Source organism: Pristiophorus japonicus, chromosome 15 (genome assembly GCF_044704955.1).
Source record: "Pristiophorus japonicus isolate sPriJap1 chromosome 15, sPriJap1.hap1, whole genome shotgun sequence".
NCBI lineage: Eukaryota > Metazoa > Chordata > Chondrichthyes > Pristiophoridae > Pristiophorus > Pristiophorus japonicus.
Window position 1 is genome coordinate 3,507,060 of NC_091991.1, and position 5,003 is coordinate 3,512,062.

The window sequence follows — 5,003 nt, forward strand, 5'->3', positions numbered from 1 at the left end:
AGTGAAATGAGAGACCTGCACAGATATGGGAACACAAAATAAAGATTTATTACACAAGAAAGAAAGGTGCAAACAACATACACATAATCATTTATCACCCTTGTGCCTCTCCCTATAACCCCTCTTATGCAAATCTATTCTCGAACTACACCGCAGTGTCTCCCCTGTGGCTGCATCCTGGGTCTGGGAAGGCTGCTGTGTTTCAGGTGTAGAAGCTACAGATGTCCCTCGAGGACGCCCTTGGCCAGCTCTGGCCCTGGAAGGGCCGGCTGCACTCGGGCCAGTATCCTCCTCGGTGCATTAGTCGGCTTTGGCTGGAGCGATTCCATGCTTGTCGCCAATGGCGGAGTGACGGGTCTGGGCTCAGGACTGCTGTGATCCTGACAGAGCTCATCATCATCAGCCTGCGCCACTTCCCCCCGGGGCAGCACCTCACCATCACCACATCAGGTCCCCCATGGACTGGGTGGCAGCAGTCAGGTCTCGCCTGGCACCCAGCTGAGACTGCATGAGAGCAGACACAGTCTCGATGCCACCAGAGACAACAGCGGTAAGACGCTCCGGAGCCTGTTGCCCAGAGCACATGAGCGCATTCTGAGCTTCCAGGGCCACGGCCATCCTCTCCAAAGCAGCTCTCAGACGCTCATCCCCTCGCGCCTGAGCTGTAATGGCAGTTGCCACATCGCCCATGACACGCGGCATCACAGCTGGATCCGCACGCTCACTCTGGGAGACCATCATTGTCTGCACGCTGGCAATGATGGGCCCCACGGTGTGCACAGAGCTGTCCACAATACGGGAGGCGAACTCCTCCACGCTCCTGACTACTTGCAACACGCTCTCGGGCGCCCTTGCCATTGCCCACAATATCTGGGAATACATGACCTCCATTCTTCTTTCATAAGCCCCAACATCAATGGGCTCGCCTGAGTCCTCTGCAGCAGAACACGCGTGCAAACTCGCCCCCCCCCCCACCCCCCCCCGAGAGATGGCACCGAGGTTCCCTTGGCCCTTGACCATGCTGCAGCCCGCTAGGCCCCGGTGCATCACCCAGTGCAGACCCCTCTGCTAAGTCTAACATTCCCGACTGCGGTACTCACAGTGTCTTAGCTGTGGCGTGTGCGAGTGTAGGAGGCCAGCAGTGTCCCCCTCTTCCTCGCCCTCATCGGACATGCCTCCGATACATGGAGTGGCCTCAAGGCTGTCGTCCTGGCCTTGGCTCACACTCAGGGTCTCATCTAAAATCATAAATGGCACAAGGGCTCCCGTGAGGGTGAGCGAGGGCATTGCACTCTGCAACCTGCAACCTGTGCACAATCATAAGCAATTGCCTGGTAGGCGCTGGGACTTTCCGGGAGAGACGGCATTAAAGGAAGGACTTCACTTTACCGACGCTGCCCCCAGCGGGATTGGCACGACCGGCAGCCACAGGGAAGGCAACATGTGAGCCCACCAGCCTCTGAACCCTTTCTTCCAGGTGAGTGAGCTGCTGGATCTCTGGCTCGCCTCACTCGTCCTCTGCTGCTCCACACGGTTGTGAGAAACCTTCACCTACAAAGCAAATAAGACTGTGTTTGGTGAGACATGGACTCTGGAAGCGCTAATCGAAATCCCACACACTGAAAGCTAAAATCTAAAGCTAAAGGCTTTGGCATTTTCTGCCACAGTTTTTTGCAGTACACGCAATTAGCTGGCTGCCCCTTCAAACTATTTCTGTTTTCAGTCCCCATGCTCTCTTTCCATGTGCTTTCTTTTTCATGGCACTATTTCAAAGACAAGCAGGGGAGTTCTCCCCAGCATCCTGGGCAATAGTTAGCACTCGACCAACACCACCAAATATTATTATTTCACTAATGTTACGGGAGCTTGCTGTGCGTGTTTTTGGCTGCCGCTTTTCCTGCTTCACAACAGCGACTGTGCTTCAAAAATCACTTCATTAGCTGTAAAGCTGTTTGGGGCACCCTGAGGTGAAAATGCTGCGTAAATGTAAGTTTTTTCTTTCCTGAAGGCACAACCGCCACACCTGCTGCAATTTGTAGAGTGTGCTGCAGAAGGCATTACACCGTCACTTGCGTAACATCTTCACCCGTCCTGACCCACGGACTTCGCCTGTCCTGACATAGAAACATAGAAAATAGGTGCAGGAGTAGGCCATTCGGCCCTTCGAGCCTGCACCACCATTCAATATGATCATGGCTGATCATTCCCTCAGTGCCCCTTTCCTGCTTTCTCTCCATACCCCTTGATCCCTTTAGCCGTAAGGGCCATATCTAACTCCCTCTTGAATATATCCAATGAACTGGCCCCAACAACTCTCTGCGGCAGGGAATTCCACAGGTTAACAACTCTCTGAGTGAAGAAGTTTCTCCTCATCTCGGTCCTAAATGGCTTACCCCTTATCCTTAGACTGTGTCCCCTGGTTCTGGACTTCTCCAACATCGGGAACATTCTTCCTGCATCTAACCTGTCCAGTCCCATCAGAATTTTATATGTTTCTATGAGATTCCCTCTCATCTTTCTAAACTCCAGTGAATAAAGGCCCAGTTGATCCAGTCTCTCCTCATATGTCAGTCCAGCCATCCCTGGAATCAGTCTGGTGAACCTTCGCTGCACTCCCTCAATAGCAAGAACGTCCTTCCTCAGATTAGGAGACCAAAACTGAACACAATATTCCAGATGAGGCCTCACCAAGGCCCTGTACAACTGCAGTAAGACTTCCCTGTTCCTATACTCAAATCCCCTAGCTTTGAAGGCCAACATACCATTTGCCTTCTTCACCGCCTGCTGTATCTGCATGCCAACTTTCAATGACTGATGTACCATGACACCCAGGTCTTGTTGCACCTCCCCTTTTCCTAATCTGCCACCATTCAGATAATATTCTGCCTTCGTGTTTTTGCCCCCAAAGTGGATAACCTCACATTTATCCACATTATACTGCATCTGCCATGCATTTACCCACTCACCTAACCTGTCCAAGTCACCCTGCAGTCTCTTAGCATCCTCCTCACAGCTCACACTGCCACCCAGCTTAGTGTCATCTGCAAACTTGGAGATATTACACTCAATTCCTTCATTCAAATCAGTAATGTATATTGTAAAGAGCTGGGGTCCCAGCACTGAGCCCTGTGGTACCCCACTAGTCACTGCCTGCCATTCTGAGAAGGACCCGTTTATCCCGACTCTCTGCTTCCTGTCTGCCAACCAGTTCTCTATCCATGTCAGTACATTACCCCCAATACCATGTGCTTTAATTTTGCACACCAATCTCTTGTGTGGGACCTTGTCAAAAGCCTTTTGAAAGTCCAAATACACCACATCCACTGGTTCTCCCTTGTCCACTCTACTAGTTACATCCTCAAAAAATTCCAGAAGATTTGTCAAGCATGATTTCCCTTTCATAAATCCATGCTGACTTAGACCAATCCTGTCATAGCTTTCCAAACATCTTTAATAATTGATTCCAACATTTTCCCCACTACTGATGTCAGGCTAACTGGTCTATAATTACCCGTTTCTCTCTCCCTCCTTTTTTAAAAAGTGGTGTTACATTAGCTACCCTCCAGTCCATAAGAACTGATCCAGAGTCGATAGACTGTTGGAAAATGATCACCAATGCATCCACTATTTCTCGGGCCACTTCCTTACGTACTCTGGGATGCAGACTATCAGGCCCTCCGCTCCTCGCCCGTCCCGACCCCCAGACCTCGCCCATCCAAACCTCCATGTTGGTCATTCTGCTGTTGCGTTAGTTGGGCTTATTTTTGATTTGCCCACAGCTCCAGCCTTGCACTCCAAACTGCTCCTCTGACTGAGGTCCTGTGGGAAGGAGGAAGGAAGGAGGACAGTAGGAGTATGTTTGAGTGTGTGTATGTACTGGCACACACGGCGGAGCCTGGTCTCCAGTTGTCTTGGATCCCCTTGCCACTGGATCAAGACCGTGCTCCGTCAAACCCGTGTGGTGGCTGGTGTGCAACGGCCACCCCACACTAAAAGAATTCACACACAGGCATCTTCCACCATTTAAAATGAGTTAATCAGTCACCTGAGAACTCATTTTTAGTGTGCAAGCAAATCATCCTCGACCCCGAGGGACTGCCTGTGATGATGATCATTAACATCCGATGTTAAAGTTACCAGCATTCCCTGATAGAAAGGAATTGAATTTCCACAGAGGTTCTCCTGATCACCTGCCAAAACCTCCAACGGAAGATGCGCGGAATCCCCATAGAAACAGCATTAACGATATTGACACGCGTCTTACGTCAAAGGTACTGCAAACTATGAGGAAGTTCAACCTCAAAGATATCATCCCTGCCAATGACACCAGCGGATGGGATTTGAATTCACATCTCCCGGATCATTGGTCCAAGGGCCCGAGCTTGGTGGCCTTACCACCGGCTGCCGCCCAGTTTTATGGGCGGTCTCCCCTCGGTGCTAGTTTTCTCTCGGCCTCCCGCCGGCAGGGGGGGGGGGGGGGGGGGGGAGGGGAGGACCGCTGGGAACTGCCCGCTAGCGCGCAAGGCGCGTAAGTGTCCTCCCGCCCGCCGAACTGCCAGATTCCTCCGGGTCTAACCCCGACGGTAAGTATGAAGACCTGCAAAAAAAGGTTAGTAAACGTCTTGTATTTAATTTTTTTTCAACGATTTATCTGGATGGGGTCCCCTGAAGGTCTTCCAGTGGGGTTTTTTTTGTGTAAATTTTTATTTTTATGTGTTCCCCCCACCCCTCTCTAGGCCCGACTCAATCCTCGGCGGCATTTGGGTGGAATTTAGCTTCGGGCCCCAGGCTCTGCATTACTCGTCCAGTAACCGTTCCCTAGGGCAGCGTGTTACTGGACTAGTCTCATTGAAATGTACAAAATCCTGACGGGGTTGGACAGACTGGATGTGGGGAGGATGTTTCCCCCGGGGCTGGGAAGTCTAGAACAAGGGGTCACAGTCTCAGGATACGGGATAGGAAATTTAGGACTGAGATGAGGAGAAATGTTTTCACTCCGAGGG